This window comes from Sapajus apella, unplaced genomic scaffold (genome assembly GCF_009761245.1).
Source record: "Sapajus apella isolate SASKATOON/1434 unplaced genomic scaffold, GSC_monkey_1.0 scaffold9, whole genome shotgun sequence".
NCBI classification, from domain to species: domain Eukaryota; kingdom Metazoa; phylum Chordata; class Mammalia; order Primates; family Cebidae; genus Sapajus; species Sapajus apella.
The window spans coordinates 1,441,249-1,461,053 of NW_022436949.1; the positions used below are offsets into that span (position 1 = coordinate 1,441,249).

The 19,805-nt window shown below is 38.4% G+C and overlaps 2 long non-coding RNA genes across 4 annotated transcripts in view; both read left to right on the forward strand.

Annotated features, from left to right (window-relative positions):
• LOC116551250 overlaps positions 1 to 19,805 on the forward strand; it is a 504,137-nt gene that overhangs the window by 373,205 nt on the left and 111,127 nt on the right. The window lies entirely within an intron of this gene.
• LOC116551251 lies at positions 11,213 to 13,043 on the forward strand. Its single transcript, XR_004268800.1, has 2 exons — positions 11,213 to 12,396; positions 12,536 to 13,043. It is a non-coding gene; the product is annotated as an uncharacterized LOC116551251 (long non-coding RNA).

Here is a 19,805-nt window from a genome sequence, read left to right on the forward strand (position 1 = left end):
GGGCTGATATCCAGAATTTACAAAGAACTAAAGCAGATTTACAAGAAAAAAACTAACAAGCCCATTCAAAAGTGGGCAAAGGATATGAACAGACACTTTACAAAAGAAGACATACATGAGGCCAACAAACATATGAAAAAATGCTCATCATCACTGGTCATCAGAGAAATGCAAATCAAAACTACATTGAGATACCATCTCACGCCAGTTAGAATGGCGATCATTAAAAAATCTGGAGACAACAGATGCTGGAGAGGATGTGGAGAAACAGGAACACTTTTACACTGTTGGTGGGAGTGTAAATTAGTTCAACCATTGTGGAAGACAGTGTGGCGATTCCTCAAGGACCTAGAAATAGAAATTCCATTTGACCCAACAATCCCATTACTGGGTATATATCCAAAGGATTACAAATCGTTCTACTATAAGGACACGTGTACACGAATGTTCATTGCAGCACTGTTTACAATAGCAAAGACCTGGAACCAACCCAAATGCCCATTGACAATAGACTGGATAGGGAAAATGTGGCACATATACACCATGGAATATTATGCAGCCATCAAAAACGATGAGTTTGGGTCCTTTGTAAGGACATGGATGAACCTGGAAACCATCATTCTCAGCAAACTGACAGAAGAGCAGAAGATCAAACACCGCATGTTCTCACTCATAGGCAGATATTGAACAATGAGAACACATGGACACAGGCAGGGGAGCACTACACACTGGGGTCAGTTGGGGGGAAATAGGGGAGGGACGGTGGGGGGTGGGGAGCTGGGGAGAGATAGCAAGGGGAGAAATGCCAGATGTAGGTGATGGGGAGGAAGGCAGCAAATCACACTGCCACGTGTGTACCTATGCAACAATTTTGCATGTTCTTCACATATACCCCAAAACCTAAAATGTAATAAAATAAATGGGGAAAAAAATTAATCCTTTTGGGTACATAATAGTTGTATATATTTATGGGGTATATGTGATGCTGTGTTCATGCAGGAATACAATATGCTGAATGTTCAAATCAGTGTAATTAATTGGAGAATCCTTCCCCTCAAGCATTTATCATTTATTTGTGTTAGAAACATTCCAGTTCTGCTCTTTCTGTTATTTAAAAATACACAAGAAGTTATTGTACTACCGTACACTAGATCTTATTCATTATATCTAAATGGATTTTTGTACTTATCAACCATTCCCATTTTATGTCATCCTCCCTGTTACCCTTTCCAGCCTCTGGATCAGGTCCCTTTTCTGTCAGTATACATTGTGATGATTTAGAAGTCTGGGTAATTAGACTACTATTCTGCTCTAGAGAAAGTGACTAGGGGTGAGGAAAGTAGGGAAGAACATAATCTGCTTGTTGCCCCCCCCCCCCAAAAAAATGCATAAATACCTAAAAAAAAAAATTACCTCTCCCTGGATTCATGTGGCAAGGTTAACATTTTTTAAACAGCTCCAATGATTAGTAATGCAGATCTCAGTGAAAGGAAAAAAACCACATTTTTAAATGGCTGGCAAGTGTAAACAGTATAATGAACTGGTTCTAAATAATACTTATATGATCCACTTAAGAACAATAATTTTCAAACTGAATCCACATATCAGCTGTGTTGGAATCATCATAGTGTTTGTTATAATGAAGATCTGAGGATGAATTAGCATCAGGTTCATTTTTGCAGGCATAGCTTTCCTAATTAGAAGAGAAGTTTACTGGCAGGCTATTGTATAGCTCATAAAGTTGGCATAGAGGCCAGAAGGCAAAATTTAGAGAATGGGCAGGAACTAAGGAAGGCTGGGCAGCAGAGCCAAGCCATGGTCATGAGTATGTTTGGTTTCCACCTTTAGCATCATAGCTACTAAACTTCTGCCATTGCCACCACTATATTATTGATGTCAATGCTTCTGCTGACTCTATGAATAACTTACCAGTCAAGCTTGTGTTTTTCTAGAGTCATTCCAAATTTCTATTCCAAGTTGGGATGTCAATTGACTAACTAACTGTGTCTCAATTTCCCCTAAGTTTAAATAACGAAGTACTCATCCAAAATGGGAAGAACAGTTGTAAACTGGTAGGAAAAAAAATAAAAGCAGAAAAAAAAACCAGTTACACTGGTCCCCCACCAAACCTATTGAATCAGAATTATGGAAGATATGAGCATCTTAGTTTTTAAACAAATACAGTCAGTTATGCTATAAGGTGACGTATGTGCTCCTATAGATGATTGTGCTACAAAAAAAATCACAGAATGAAAACACCAGTCTTATGAGAAGAGTGGGGTTGTGAACCTAGCAATCAAAAATGCCATTAGTTGTGCATTAAAAGAAAGCTAATGAACACAGTAATACAGCTTGCATATGTCAAAGGGCTTAGAAATACATAAATACTATCATAGATATGGCCCTTTACTGTGAAAAAGACCTAGAGATTGATGATGGAACTAGGCATCAGGAGGGGTGCACAGTAACTTACTGTTATGGTAAATAACAGGGGTGTGTTATGGTAAATAATGCAGGGAGGGTAATCTGAAATTGAGTGGAAAGGTGTAATATGAGATATGGGTTTGGCTCATAACACATGCAGTGAAATAAGGTAGCTAGAAGTTTCAAATGTGTGCTTGTGTGCATTTTGTGTATTCTATGTGGCTTAGTTCCTCTGGGTGCAGTTTTCTGAATTCATGTGTGTTTCTTCATATGAAATCTCAGATAAGCAAAGTAAAAATTTGCATTATGCTGAAATTATTACCTAATATATGAGTAATATTGGAACAAATTCACACTTTCAAATCATCATCTTAGAAAAAGTAAACTCCTATGTGATTTTATGTAAAGGTCTTACCATCTTTAGTACCTTGGATCTTCTTTAACTATTCCAAGTGCCCTCCTTGTAGCATTGTGTGTTATAGGTCTTACAGACTCAAAGTTTCTCTCATTTTGTAAGTGTAAGTATGGAACATTTTTTCCATTTTCTCTTCTACATTGCTGCCTGCTTTTCAAGAGTTGATTTACAAGTGTTCCTTACAGACTTTTGAATCACTTTTCCTATCATCTCCTACTCCCTTTCCAAGAACCACTTCCCCAGCCCCAATAACGTTAGTATCTGACTTACTTATTTTCTTTCTACTCCACCTAATGTTAGTATCAAGTTTTTGACTTTTTGCTGTCCAACTGACTCTTTGATCTCTTAAACCCGAACTCACTTAAAATCCACTGATACTGATCTTCTCTTTACAGCAACCACTCCCAGCCTCATCACCCCTAGTCTTTTTCACTATGTGTTCCTGATTCATATTAGTAAGATTAAATTTAGTTTGTGGCATTTATGCTGTTTTCATATATCTCTCTGATGAAATTTAAGCATAAAATCATGCTCTATAGTGTTTAGTGATGACATTTAATATGGAGTCCATTTCAATCGCACCAATTCGACATTACCAAGCACAAGCTTCTAATGTCACTATCTGAACCGACACTTGACCACCTTATTTTCTTGCTTTTCCAAAGGTAAATAAGAGCAGAATATTAGGATTCAACAAATACTAGGAAAGCTGCAGACTTACATTTTCCTCAGATGAAAAACTGTATGAATGTATTTTTAATACAAAGACTTTTCTTCCGTATTTCAGCCCTGACTGTTGTGTTTTTAACTTTTCATTTTGTTGAGGAGATTAAAGACAGAGGATCATTATGAGTCTTCTGAGAAGCCAAGGGACTGTAGTTAGATTAAAAGCTATTTATTCTGCGCTTTGTGTTTTCTTTGGTCCTTATTTTCAGATTGAACATAAGGTATCTGAAGCACAGACTGCTTTCAGAAAGATGAATTTGACTTAAAATCATACTATGCATTTATTCAATAAACACTTATTTTAAAACATCTCCTATAATTCAGGGTCTCTGATAGCCGAAAGCATAAAAATGTATGAGGAAAAGTTTTTGTCTTCAAGGAGCAGTAGTGGATTCCATGGTATTCTACCCGTATACTATCTCCCAAAACTGAAGCACTAATTTCTCCAGTTGCCAAGAGTATTGGTGGCTGACAGCTCTTTGTTGAGTCTGTCTGTAGGACTTTCTCATATCTGAAGAAAGCCACCTACCCAAGGTCTTGGCCACATCCCAGAGAAAGCCTGTGTTAGGTCATTCTTGCACTACTATAAAGAAACACTTGAGTCTGGCTAATTTATAAAGAAAAGAGGTTTAATTGGCACACAATTTTGCAGTCTTTACGTGGTGCTGGCATTTGCTCAGCTTTTAGGGAGGCCTCAGGAAGCCCACAATCATGGCTGCAGGGGAAGCAGGCATATTGCATGGCAAAAGCAGGATCAAGAGACAGAGAGTGGTCGGGGGTGGGGAAGTGCCACAAACTTTTAAAGAACCAGATCTTGTGTGAACTCAGAGTGAGCACTCACTTATCACCAAGGGGATGGCCCAAGCCATTAATGAGGGCTCTGCCCCCATGATCCAAACACTCCCATCAGTCCCTACCTCCAATATTGGAGACTGCATTTTAGCAAGAGACGTGGACAGAGACAAATGTTCAAACCATGTCAAAGCCCACATCTAATGACTGCTCGATGTGGAGGTTTATTTCTCTTGCTCCACTTTGGGACCACTCTGAAACGCCATGTCAACTCCAGAGCACCTCATAAGATTTGTTGAGGCTTTTGTTACAATTGCATCAATTCATAGTTCAGCGTCTCTCTCTTTCAATTCTACTTCTTTCACCCATCCACAATTGTTGATCCCGAGAACAAAAAAACACTCTTTAGCAAATTTCCAGTATGCACATTGCTATCTCAGAATCTGATTTTAGGAGAACATGCCTATAATGAGAATTCACAGTTTATTTGGAAGAACGACCAAGAATATTAGAGTTGCAATACTATTTTGAAAATTACTCTAATAGAGGTAAGCACATGTCACTAGGAGAGAGGCACTTAGCCTAGACTGGGGCGGAAGTGGAATCAGGAAAAATGACATCTGAACTATGATTTAAATATCAATAGGAGTTAGACAGAGCTGTGGGCAGGAAGGAGGAAAGAGAAGAGCCTTACAGACAGAAAACAGTATGTGAAAAAGGGAAAGACCTATGAGTGTCTGTGGCACCTTCAGGAAGCTTCTGATAGGTTAGCATGACTTGTACCTATGAGCAAGAGAAAGTGGAAAGACCTGATGATACAGTGGTAGGCAAGACCCAGTTCACGAAGGCCTTGTATCTCATGCCAAGGAAATTCCCCTTTATTTACAACTGCTGAGCTATTGAAATTTTTAGTAAAAGAGTTAGAAAACATATTGGTAGCAACGTGGGCATGGGTCCGAATAAAGTTAGGGAAGAGACCTGGAGGATCCGTAAGACAATGTTGTGGAAATTAGAGAAAAGTAGATAGTATCATGGGAGAAGATAGTGGCAACAAGAGGATCTAGGTGCTAATGGGATATGAGAAATAAGAAAGAGGTTACATGATGATGTATCATTCTGGTGTGAAATGGTAGAAAAACACAGAAGGAAGAGTTTTAAAGAGAAATATGCTAATTTCAGTTTTGACTGCATTGAGTTTGAGGTATATACAGGGCATACAGGGTAATGTGTTCAAAAGAAAAAATGGGAAAGAGGAGGAGACGACAGGAGTACAGATTTTACCTGGGCTTTTTAGAAGAATGGACAGGAAGGAGAGATGCAAGGAGAAACTGGAAATTTGGGGAAACCTCTGTTTAAATGCAGACCGAAAGGAGGAGTACACATAGCAAACTTCTGGAATTGATACTGTCTATATGATTACATCTACTGCATAACAAGATAAATACATTTTTAGGTTTTCAAACGTTTTATACTTTTTTAATCTATTTAATTACTTTTCACAATTGTCTTTCTTGAAACAATTGCATTTATATTATAAACAAGAAAATTAACTTCAAGGTAGGCTTTACTAATTTTATTTTATAGTAAATGGATGGTTAAACCAGACCATTTATTTGAATGATAGTGGGAAAGTAAAATTTTAGGGAGAATTCAAATTTCTTTACAAATTAACTTCCCCTGTTTGCAGTGGAATAAAACATTCTGGCCAGGAGCAGTGGCTCACACCTGTAATCCCAGCACTTTGGGAGGCCAAGGCAAGCAGTCTTGAAGTCGGGAGCTCAAGACCAGCGTGACCAACAGGGAGAAACCCCATCTTTACTAAAAATACAAAATTAGCTGAGCATGGTGGCACATGCCTGTAATCCTAGTTGCTTGGGAGGCTGAGGCAGGAGAATCCCTGGAACCTGGGAGGTAAAGGTTGTGGTGAATTGAGATTGTGCCATTGCACTTTAGCCTGGGCAACAAGAGCGAAACTCCATCTCAAAATAACAACGACAACAAACAAACATTTCCATGTATAACAATGTAAACATTTCAGACTTTCATTTCTTTACTTTTGTTTCTTTCTGAATAATTTTTCTGTTCTCTTCCTCTGATTTAAAGTTAAAAACTATCTACAAAACTATATGTAAAATGCAAATATTGATGCTATACATGACCTTATAATTTAAGTCAAAACATTTTAATAAAGTATCAATAAGGCAGTTTATATAATCACATGAGATTATATATTACTTCACTTTATGGCATATGACATCATTTGTTCTCAAGGTTGTCTTTGTTTTTCATCCATTATTATTAATATGGATGAATATGACACACCTTATATTTCAAATAAGCTATAGTTCTTCATTTTTTTTCCTTTTTTTATTTAGGGAAGATTGTTTTTCATTGGCTTTGAGAACTTAACAGGTATTTAATTAAATGTCGATTGTATGGTACATTGGTGACCATCAAACATTATGTCTTGCAGCAGGCAATTAAAAAGCGCACAATATTCTAAATGAATTTTTAAATACTTTTTTTCAATCATTAAACACAGTTACCAAGCCATATTTTGTAAATGTAAAACACTGGAGTTCTTGCAAGTATGTTCGTCACAGTCATTTTTATTGATGATCTATCTGAGCTTCATTTCCTAGCTGAGAAACCTTGTCGGTCAATTTATTCCAACATAACACCGTTTGGTTGGGTGGTTATTAATCCTGTAATTGTTCACGGCATGCCAGAAATAATTCAGTTAATTATTACAATATGTCTTACTTTGCTGTGTTTTCCGTGTCAAAATACCCTTTGCATATATTGGAGAAAAATCAGATGCTTATTTTAATTCTAGACATAAAAATTGATTACTAACTAAAAATATAAAAGACAGACTTTTTTTTGTTTGTCCTATATAGAATATCTGCTGGCCTAAATGAAGATTGATGAATGATAATATCATAATTTTAATCGATCCACCACCTCTACTTTCTGAAAGAATCTGACTCATCTTAACGGAATATTAGTTTGAATTAAGTGCCACAGTACAACAATTCACTCTAGTTTTTTTTAAAAAGGTTTCTTTTTTTCCAGTCCAATATATGGAAATAGAGCTAATGTCTACAGTTCCATTATAATCACGAAATTAAATGTTGTGCAGTTATGTAAAAAGTTGTGATGATGTATATAACTTTCATGCACAGAATTAAATTTGGTTAAAGGTATTTGGGGTTGGATATGCCTGAATGGTTTCCAGAATGTAAGATCCTATCAATAAAACATAATAATGTATGGATTATTATATTCTAACACTCACAACAGGTTATTTTAGTTCACTGTGGAAATGGAAAATGCAATATTCATTATGCAGCATTGCACTTGCATTAAAGCAAGTTCAGCAGAGGCCTTCCAGAAGAGAAGAGACTATAACCATTGCTTTATAGTTAGCTTCTTTAGTTAGCCTGTTACTTACAATAATAAAATGACCACATGCTTGTTGACCAAATTAACACCCCCCTCTGTAGTTAAAGGAACTACACTAATAATTGCCTTTGGTGAAATAACCTAAAGAAATTTAAAAGATAAACCTAAAGATATTTCATCCCTGTTGATGGTGGTGGGGAAGTGTAGAAGCGAACAAACAAATACATTTTGTTTTATAAGATAAAAATCTCAGGCATTAAGTTAGAAACTATGAAGTTAGCTGGAGATCACTTTGGAGTAAGTTTGACTCTAGACAAATAGTTTTGTGAGTTTAGGCAAGACCCTACATTTTAAATTATGTACAAAAATGGCAAACCTGTTTTTCAGGTTGGACATAAATATGAGATGAAGTAATATATGATAACATATATCTTTTATAAAAACCTTTTAAGCATTGTACATATGTAAAAGATGGTAAGATTATACATTCATACCTGTACTATTCAGAATTACACACCAGTGTTAATACATATTTTTAATTAACTGATCTATTCATTAGTTCCATTACCTACTGGTTTTTCTGAAGTACTGCATAGATTAGTATATTGCATTTTTGTTATATGTGATTGTAGGAGATTAAGAATGTATCTGGTTTTTGTTTCCAGTTCCTAAGGCAGAGCTTCAAAAACCCTTGGAATTTCCTGAACGAAAGGAGTATCTTTGCTATGCTAATGAGGTAACTCTTGGTGGGCCCCTAGATAGCTTCAAGATGAGGACTGGTCACTGCAAAGGCAGACCAAATGATTAGAACTTTGGGATATGCCAACCTCCAGGGAAGAGAGGGGTTCTGGAGATTGAATTCAATAATGTGACCAGCCATTTAAGCAATCATGCCCACCCAGTGAAATCTCAGTAAGAACTCTGGACATAGAGTCTCAGTAGAATATACTTAATGGTTAATTTACTTTTGTGCAGAGAGGGTGATGTACCTTGGCACCACTGGGACAGAATCTGAAATCTCTGTATCTGAGACTTTCCCAGTCCTCACTCTCTCTGTCTCTTCCTCATTTGCTATTCCTGAGTTGTGTCCTTTATAATAAAACTATAATCATACTTATCACACTTTCTTGAGATAATTGTTGAACTAAGAAGAAAGCCTTGAATTTACAGCTTGTCAGGTCAAAGTATGGGAAGCCCCTGAGACTTGTAGCTGGCATCTAAGGTGAGGCCAGTTTTTGGAGGATTGAGCCCTTAAACCTGTGAGTCTAACACTAAGTCAGGGTAGTTTATGCCAGGATTGTGTTATAGTACACCCACTTGAAATGGAAATAGAACATTTATGATAGAAAAATAAATAGCACATTTCTCCCAGACATAATGCTATGATTGCAAACTAAAAAAATAAAATCCCTAAGACTTCTTATAAAGACTGTCCAAAATACCATATTAAATATTTGAGCAAATATAAACTCTACATGGCATAAACTGTATTGATATAAATGAGCTGAATTAGGCCATTTAATTGGCTATTGTTAAATTTGCAAATGTAATTATATTTTTTAACTCATTGACTTTCAGTAAATACATGTGCCAGAATTTTCAGAGACAGTGTGGTGGGATGTTTAATAGGATAAGAAGGCTATAAAAATATTTTTAAAATACCATAGTCTTTTAAATGCAGACTAAAATTTAAATAATCAAAATTTCCAAGGAATAAAAACAAAGATGAAACAAAAACGCTGTAGCTATTCTATTAGAGAAAGGGGTGAGAATGGTGGTAAGGTGTTGGTTTAGGCAATATGTGTGCTGAGGTGTTAATGCTCATACACAGCCAGGGAAAAAGATGTGAAGCCCACACATTTAAGAGCTGAAAGTGAGGTCCTGCTTAAAGATAGATTCTTTGAGAGCCTTCATGCTCAATTAAAATGTGTACTAGGAAGAGAAAAAAAAAAAACTCCTTTTTTTTTTTTTAAACCTGCAACTCTGATATATTTTATAATCTGATCTTTTCATTGAATATATTAAAAATGTATTAATGGGCTTGTAAAAAAAATACAAAGTATACTCAGAGACCAAAAACCATGTCAAATCATATTTCCTAGAGTAAACAGAGCACTGCAGTTGGCTTTAGCCTTAAGAATATTTGTGTCACATGGTAGAAAAATGGCATAAAATACCCTAAAAAATATCCTACCAGTGTATTGGCACAAATGATATAAACCTGGTCTCCATGAGATTCCACTTTAGAGATGTTGCCTGTTTTGAAGTTTGGTGCTTAGGAGAGATGAGAGACTGCCCTGTAAATTCGGATATAAATACTGGACCTCAAGTGGAAGTGCAACTTGAATTCACACTACGTGGCAGGCCAGATAAACTCATGACAGCTACCTGGCAGCTCGAAAAATGTTCTTTCTGGTAGAAATCACATTTCATACCAGGACACAGATAATTTGCTATATCAAATTTTAAGAACTATGTGATCTCACTGTGAAAATTTCAGAATATACAAATGAACAAATAATTATGGTATAAAAAGCATATTTTTTTCTTAAAAGGTCAGAATGTTATATTGTTGACTCTTTGTCCTCTCCAAATCTCATGTTGAACTATGATCCCCAATGTTCAGAGCGGGGTGCAGTGGAAATGTTTCAGTCAAAGGGGTGGAACCTTCATAAATGGCCTGGTTCCCTTCCCCTGGTAATGAGTGAGGTCTTGCTCTATTAGTTCATAGGAGGGCTTGTTGTTTAAAAGAATCTGGCACCTTCTCTCTTTTGCTTGCTCCCTCTCTTGCCATGTGGCATGCAGGTTACCATTACCTTCTGCCATGATTGTAAGCTTTCTGAAGCCGTCACCAGAAGCAGATGCTGGCACCATGCTTCTTGGATAGTGTGCAGAAATGTGAGACTAATAAACCTCTTTCCTTTATAAATTACCCAGCCTGAAGTATTCCTTTATAGCTATAATAGTTCATTCTATTTTTTCTTTTCTTTTTTTATTGTATTTTAGGTTTTGGGATACATGTGAAGAACATGCAAGATTGTTGCGTAGGTACACCCATGGCAGTGTGATTTGCTGCCTTCCTCTCCATCACCTATATCTGGCATTTCTCCCCGTGCTCTTGAACTGCTGTAAAGAAATACCTGAGACTCAGTAATTTATAAAGAAAAGAATTAAGTGACTCAGTTTCTCAGACTGCACAGGAAACATGAAGGCATCTGCTTGGCTTCTGGGGAGGCCTCAGGAAACTTTCAGTCATGGCAGAAGGCTAATGGAAGGCCAGGCATCTTACATGGTAGAGAATGAACAAAAGAGAGAAGAGGTGCTACACACTTTTAAACAACCAAATCTCATGAGTACTATTGCCATGACAACACCAAGAGGGATGGTGTGAATCCATGAGAAACCACATCCATGATTCAATCACCTCCAACATTGGGGATTACAATTTGACATGAGATATGGTTTGGACACAGATCCAAACCATATCAATAGTAACACAAAACAGACTAATATAAAAATAAATTCCTCCAGAAAAGGAAAGATAACTGGACCATCAGCTAAGTGTGATGCCAAGAGGTTTGCCAGCTCTGTGTTAGGTCTGAGTAAATATATTATTGAAAGTTTCCCAGAAAATTAGTAAACCTGGAAATGTATTTTACATCATATGGGGGTGGGGGTATTATATTTACACTATTTGCATAATCCAGGAATCTAAAATGTAGGAATTATAATGTTGGCCTTCCCCAATGGTGCCCATGTGGGAACTAGATGAAGACAAGGAGCAATTGCTCTATGTAAACAATACCTGAACTCAGTGTGCACAGTAGTCTCACCCAGAGATGGTGAGCTTACAATCTCAAATTAAAAGTACATGAGAAATAAACATACTCCAGATAAAAGCCATTGGAAACAACAAACAGCCATAATAAATGAGGAAAAATGTTTTTTTGATGGATAATTTGAGACTTAAAAAAAAATGTGCTAAAAATCATTGCGACAGGGGAATGGTGCTAATCAAGTGGCAGATAGAAAGCTCCTGACCTCATTTCCTCACACAGACAACAAATTAACAGTGTACACTTCAAAAAGCCTTTGTGAGAACTCTAGGAATCAGGTAGGGAGTCACAGTACCCCAAGCAAGCTCAAGGCCAAGAACAGCCATGTTGAAGTTTAAAAAAAAAAAAAAAAAAAAAAAAAAATTTTTTTTTTTAAATTATATCAGCCCCTCCTCCATGCTGACACAGTTTGCTGCAGTAAGGAGGAAAAGCCTAACTCATATCTTCTCCCAGGGAGGAGAAACAAAAAGCGAAACATGCCTAATGTTCCAGCTTTATGGTGGGCTGCCTCGGGGATGGGCTTCTGGTTTGCCTGATTTAGAGTGTCTATAGGTAACTCACACACTTTGGATGTCTGGGGACTGCTGAGGACAAAAGAAAGTTAAGCAACTAATTGCAGGGCTAGAGAAACTCTAATACCACAGACAGAAGCTGTTAATACTCACCATGATTAGGAGTGAGTGCCCAGCATGTGGTTTATCCTTTGGGAGGAAAAGAGAAGAGTAAATTACACATCCACTCCTTTTACTTTTTGGAGGGCTTCCTGAGTTTCCCTCAACTGACTCAGAGTACTGTTTGGTAATCCCAGCTACTCAGGAGGCTGAGGCAGGAGAGTTGCCTGAACCCAGGAGGCAGAGGTTGCGGTAAGCCGAGATCGCGCCATTGCACTCCAGCCTGGGTAACAAGAGCGAAACTCCGTCTCAAAAAAAAAAAAAAGAAACAGCATCTTTTCTATGCATGGAAGCTACAGAGAACAATATAGAGCCCAGCATTTTGTGGCAGCTCCAGAAAGCCTGTGGTAACACAGACAGACACCAGAGGAGGGAAGAAATTATAAACTTCTGAAAGAGAAATTAACAAATGTCTCATATTGTGACACAATATAGTCACAAGAGCAGAGAAGTATTCCCATAAAAGGTTTGAAAGGACCATAGAATGCCTAGCCAGGGTGACTGATTGGGGAAGGCCTTCCATTATGAGAAGCTACTACTGTAAAGACTGGAAGAGGCGGCTGTTTTTTCAACTGGACAAATCACAACAACTGCAGAAGTAACAAGGCACACAAGAAAGAAGGAAGCATGGCTTATCTTTCAACAGAAAGACCCCAAGACCATACTGGAAAGAAATCATAATAAAAATCACAATACCACTCTCACCACTTTTATTCAATGTATTACTGGAAGTCTTATTTGGAGCAATAAGGTAAAAAAAAAATTAGGAAATTTTTAAAAGTCATCCAAATTGGAAAGGAAGTAAAATGAAATCTCCTGGCAGATGACACAATCTTACATGCAGAAAACCCTTAAGATTCCACAATAAACTTACTAGAACCAATAAATCCAGCAAAGATACAAAATAGAAAATCAACACACAAATTAAACTGCATTTCTCTACAGGGATAGCTAATTACACTTCATTTTATCGTGGTTTTGTAATTTTATTAGTGCAGTTTTTCCAACGACATGCGCTCACTTCAAATTTCTATGCCACATTTTTGTAATTCTCACAATATTTCAAAAGTTTTGTTATTATTTCTGTTAGGGTGATCTGTGATCAGTGATGTATGATGTTACCATTGTAATTGTTTTGGGACATCATGCTCTGCACCCTTTTTAAGATGACTAATTTAATTGATAAATGTACTTGTTCTGTTTCAAAAACCACCTGTTCCCCAATATCTTTGCCTCTCCATGGCCTCTCTATTCCCTGAAATACAATTGAAAATAGGCCAATTAATAATCTATACATTAATAGCCTGTACATTAAAGTGAAAGAAAGTGACACTAGCTCAATTCAGATCAAAAGCTAGACATGATTAAACTTAGTGAAGATGGCATGTCAAAACCTGGAATAGGCTGAAACCTAGGCCTTTTGTAGCAAAGTTGCGAATGCAAAGGAAAAGTTCTTGAAAGAAATTAAAAGTGTTACTCTAGTGAACACAGCCTTATTGCTGCTATAACAAAGTTTTAGTGGCCTGGATAGAAGATCAAGCCATGGACAACATTCCCCCAAGCCAGAGCCTCATCCAGAACAAGGCTGTAATTCTCTTCAATGTTATGAATGTTAGGAGAGATGAGATGAGGAACCTTGCAGTTTGAAAGCTAGCAGAAGTTGGTTCATAAGGTTGAAGGAAAGAAGTCATCTCCAGAACACAAAAGTGCAATGTAAAACCACAAGTGCTAATGGAGAAGCTGCAGCAACATATCCAAAAGCCTAATTAAGATAATTGAGGCCAACAAACATATGAAAAAATGCTCATCATTACTGGTCATCAGAGAAATGCAAATCAAAACTACATTGAGATACATCTCACGCCAGTTAGAATGGTGATCATTAAAAAATGAGAGAACAGGTGCTGGAGAGGATGTGGAGAAATAGGAACACTTTTACACTGTGGGAGTGTAAATTAGTTCAACCATTGTGGAAGACAGTGTGGCGATTCCTCAAGGACCTAGAAATAGAAATTCCATTTGACCCAGCAATCCCAAAACTGGGTATATATCCAAAGGATTACAAATCATTCTACTATACGGACACGTGCACAGGAATGTTCATTGCAGCACTGTTTACAATAGCAAAGACCTGGAACCAACCCAAATGCCCATCGATGATAGACTGGACAGAGAAAATGTGGCACATATACACCATGGAATATTATGCAGCCATCAAAAAAGATGAGTTTGTGTCCTTTGTAGGGACATGGATGAACCTGGAAACCATCATTCTCAGCAAACTGACACAGAGCAGAAAATCAAACACCGCATGTTCTCACTCATAGGTGGGTGTTGAACAATGAGAACACATGGACACAGGGAGGGGAGCACTACACACTGGGGTCTGTTGGGGGGAAATAGGGGACGGACAATGGGGTGTTGGGAGTTGGGGAGAGATAGCATGGGGAGAAATGCAAGATATAGGTGATGGGGAGGAAGGCAGCAAATCACACTGCCACATATGTACCTATGCAACAATCTTGCATGTTCTTCACATGTACCCCAAAACCTAAAATGCAATAAAATTTAAAAAAAGATAATTGATGAAAGTGGTGACAGTAAGCAACAGATTTTCAGTGTAGGCAAAGCAGCCTTATATTGGAAGAAGACACCGTCTAGGACATCTACAATAGCCTGTACATTTAAGTGAAAGATCATAGTGTTTCTTTCTCTTCTTTTGCTATGGAAGAGAAGTCAATATCTGGTTTCAAAGTTTCTAAGGATAGGGTGACTCTCTTGTTAGGGCCTAATGCAGCTGGCGAATTTAAGAAGCCAATGCTCATTGACCATTCTGAAAATTCTAGGGTCCTTAAAAATTATCTAAATTTACACTGTGAGTGCTCTATATAGATGGAACAACAAAGCCTGGATGACAGTATACCTCTTTATAGCATGCTTTACCAAACATTTTAAGCCTGCTGTTGAAACCTACTGATCAGAAAAAATATATATTTCTTTCAAAATATTACTGCCTACTGAAAATTCATCTAGTCACATAAGAGCTCTGACAGAAACATAAAAAAAGATGAATAATTAATTTCATGCCTGTTAACACAACATGCATTTTGCAGCCCATAAATCAAGCAACTTCAATGCTCAAGTCTTATTATTTAAGAAATACATTTCATAAGGCTGTAGCTGCCACAGATAGTGATTCCTTTAATGGATCTGGGCAAAGTAAATTGCAAATCTTCTGGAAAGGATTGAGCATTCTGGATACCATTAAGAATGTTCATGATTGGAGGACAGATCCAAGATGGCCATTTAGGAACAGTTCAGGATTGTAGCTCCCAGTGAAAGTGCAGTGGGTGAGTGGACACTGCATTTTTATTGCCCACAGAACAGGAGATTCCCAGGCAGAGGAGCCCCACAGGTCACCAGTGTGGCTGTTTTGGTTGGCGCGGGGGCCTGCGCCCCGGCACGGTGGTTCTCCATACAAAATACAGTGGTCCAGATGCCCTTTTAGCTGGTGATTAGAGCTCCATGAAGTCACCCATTCATCTGATTAAAAAGGGGGCTGAACAGGGAGCCAGGCCAGGAGATTCCTGGGCAAAAAAAGCGCCACGAATCTCAGTGCCACTGTTTAAGCTGGTGCAGTGAGTCGCTGCATGGGAAATCACACAGATCCAGGTGCCTTTTCAACAGGCGACTGGAACACCTGGGAGAGAGTTGACTGTTCAACTAAAAAAAAAAAAGGCTCTGAGGCAGGGAGCCAGGTGACCAGGCTCGGCTGATCCCACCCCCACAAAAGAACTGCAATCAGAAACTCTCTGGATTGAGAGTTTCACGGCAAGCGCAGCTGAGCCCGGGATGGTCCAGCTCTGTGGGGGAGGGGCGTCCGCCATTACCGAGACACTCCACCACTTCGGAGGTAGTTTGTCATTGCTGAGGCTGCCTGCCATTGCCAAGGTAACCTGTCATTACAGAGAGAGTCAGCCAACATAGAAGTGGGCCACCATTGCCGAGACAGTTCTAACAACACCCATATAAACGGGACTGCAGGGAAGTTCACATGGCAGCAGGGCGGAGCCCACAGCAGCTCAGCAAAGCCTCTGCCGGCAGACAGTGACTAGGCTGCCTCCTTGCTGGGTAGGGCAGCCCTGAAACAAAAGGCAGCAGCACAATGGAAACTCATAAATAAAGCCCTAACTCCCTGGGACAGAGCACCTGGGAAGAAAAAGCGGTTTATGAGTTCTGCTGCAGCAGACCTAAACGTACCTGCCCAGCAGCTCTGAATGAACAACAGAGCTCACAGCTCAGCACTTGAGCTCCTATAAAGAACAGGCTGTCTCCTCAAGCAGCTCCCTGACCCCAATAGAGTCACCTTATAAAGGAGAGATCAGACTGACATTTGGTGGGTATCCTTGTGAGACAAAGAGTAGAAGAAGAAACTTGTAGCAACCCTGACTGTTCTGCAGCTTCTGCAGGAGATCCCCAGGCAAGCAGGGCCTGGAGTGGACCTCAGCAGCCCTACAGCAGAGGGGCCAGACTGTTAGAAGGAAAACTAAGAGACAGAAATAACTTCATCATCAACAAACAGAACATCCACCAAGAGACCCAATTTGAAAGTTGGCAGCTACAAAGATGACAGGTGGATAAATCCACAAAGATGGGAAGAAACCAGTGCAAAAAGGATGAAAATACCCAAAATCAGAACACCTCTTTTCCTACAAGGGATCACAACTCCTCACCAGCAAGGGAACAAGGCTGGATGGAGAATGAGTGTGACAAAAGGACAGAATCAGGCTTCAGAAGGTGGGTAGTAAGAAACTTCTGTGAGCTAAAAGAACATGTCCTAACCCAATGCCAAGAAACTAAGAACACTGAAAAAAGATTTGACGAAATGCTAACAAGAATGGACAACTTAGAAAGGAATATAAGTGAATTGATGGAGCTGAAAAACACAACACGAGAACTTCGCGAAGCATGCACAAGTATCAACAGCCGAATTGACCAGGCAGAAGAAAGTATATCGGAGGTTGAAGATCAACTCAATGAAATAAAATGAGAAAGCAAGATTAGAGAAAAAAGGGTAAAAAGGAATGAACAAAGTCTCCAAGAAATGTGAGACTATGTGAAAAGACCTAATCTATGTTTGATAGGTGTACCTGAATGCAACGAAGAGAATGAATCCAAGCTGGAAAATACTCTTCAGGATATTATCCAGGAAAACTTCCCCAACCTAGCAAGGCAGGCCAATATTCAACTCCAGGAAATACAGAGAACCCTACAAAGATATTCCTCAAGAAGAGCAACCCCAAGGCACATCATCGTCAGATTCACCAGGGTTGAAATGAAGGAGAAAATACTAAGGGCAGCCAGAGAGAAAGGTCGGGTTACCCACAAAGGGAAGCCCATTAGACTCACAGCAGATCTCTCAGCAGAAAATCTACAAGCCAGAAGTGAGTGGGGGCCAATATTCAACATCCTTAAAGAAAAGAACTTTCAACCCAGAATCTCCTATCCAGCCAAACTAAGTTTCATAAGTGAAGGAAAAATAAAATCCTTTGCGAACAAGCAAGTACTCAGAGATTTCATCACCACCAGGCCTGCTTCACAAGATCTCCTGAAAGAGGCTCTACACATAGAAAGAAACAACCAGTACCAGCCATTCCAAAAACATATCAAATGGTAAAGACCATCAACACAATGAGGAATCTCCATCAACTAACGGGCAAAACAGCCAGCTAGCTTCAAAATGGCAGTGTCAAATTCACACATAACTATATTAACCCTAAATGTAAATGGGCTAAATGCCCCAATCAAAAGATACAGATTAGCAAAGTGGATAAAAAGCCAAAACCCATCAGTGTGCTATATCCAGGAAACCCATCTCACATGCAAGGATACGCAAAAGCTCAAAATAAAAGGATGGAGGAAGATTTACCAGGCAAATGGAGAACAACAACAACAAAAAAAGCAGGAGTTGCAATTCTCATCTCTGGTAAAATAGACTTTAAAGCAACAAAGATCAAAAGAGACAAAGAAGGACATTACATAATGGTAAAAGGATCAATGCAACAAAAAGAGCTAATGATCCTAAATATATATGCACCCAATAAATAAGGCCAGTTCTTAATGACTTACAAAGAGACTTAGACTCCCACACAATAATAATGGGGGACTTTAACACCCCATTGTCAATATTAGACAGATCAAACAGGCAGAAAATTAACAAGGATATCCAGGACTTGAACTCAGACCTAGTCCAAGCAAACCTAATAGACATTTACAGAACTCTGCACCCCAAATCCACAGAATATACATTCTTTTCAGCACATCACACCTACTCTAAAATTGACCACATAATTGGAGGTAAATCACTCCTCAGCAAATGCAAAAGAATGGAAATCATGACAAACAATCTCTCAGACCACAGTGCAATCAAGTTAGAACTCAAAATTCAAAAACTAACTCAGAACCGCACAGCTTCATGGAAACCGAACAACTGGCTCTTGAATGTTGACTGAATAAACAATGAAATGAAGGCAGAAATAAAGATGTTCTTCGAAACCAATGAGAATAAAGATGCAACATACCTGAATCTCGGGGACATATTTAAAGCAGTCTCTAGAGGAAAATACATAGCAATAAGTGCCCATATGAGAAGCAAGAAGAGATCTAAAATTGACACCCTATCATCAAAATTGAAAGAGCTAGAGGAGCAAGATCAAAAAAACTCAAAACCTAGCAGAAGACAAGAAAGAACTAAGATCAGAGCAGAACTGAAAGAGATAGAGACACAAAAAACCCTTCAAAAAATCAATAAATCCAGGAGCTGGTTTTTTGAAAAGATCAACAAAACAGACAGACCACTAGCCAGATTAATAAAAATGAAAAGAGAATAACCAAATAGATGCAATAAAAAACGATAAAGGGGATATAACCACAAATTCCACAGAAATACAAACCATCATTAGAGATTATTACAAACAACTCTATGCACATAAACTAGTAAACCTGGAAGAAATTGATAAATTCCTGGACACTTGCATCCTCCCAAGCCTAAACCAGGAAGAAGTCAAAGCCCTGAATAGACAAATAAAAAGGTCTGAAGTTGAGGCAACAATTAAGAGACTACCACCCAAAAAAAGCCCAGGTCCAGATGGGTTCACAGCCGAATTCTACCAGACATACAAGGAGGAGCTGTACCATTCCTTCTGAAACTATTCCAAATAATCCAAAAAGAAGGATTCCTTCCCAAACCATTTTATGAGACCAACATCATCCTGATACCAAAACGTGGCAGACTCAACAAGAAAAGAAAATTTCAGGCCAATATCCATGATAAACATAGATGCAAAAATCTTCAACAAAATACTGGCAAGCTGATTGCAACAGCACATCAAAAAGCTTATCCACCATGATCAAGTAGGCTTCATCCCGGGGATGCAAGCCTGGTTCAACATACACAAGTCTATAAATGTAATTCACCACATAAACAGAACCAAAGACAAAAACCACATGATTATCTCAATTGATGCAGAGAAGGCC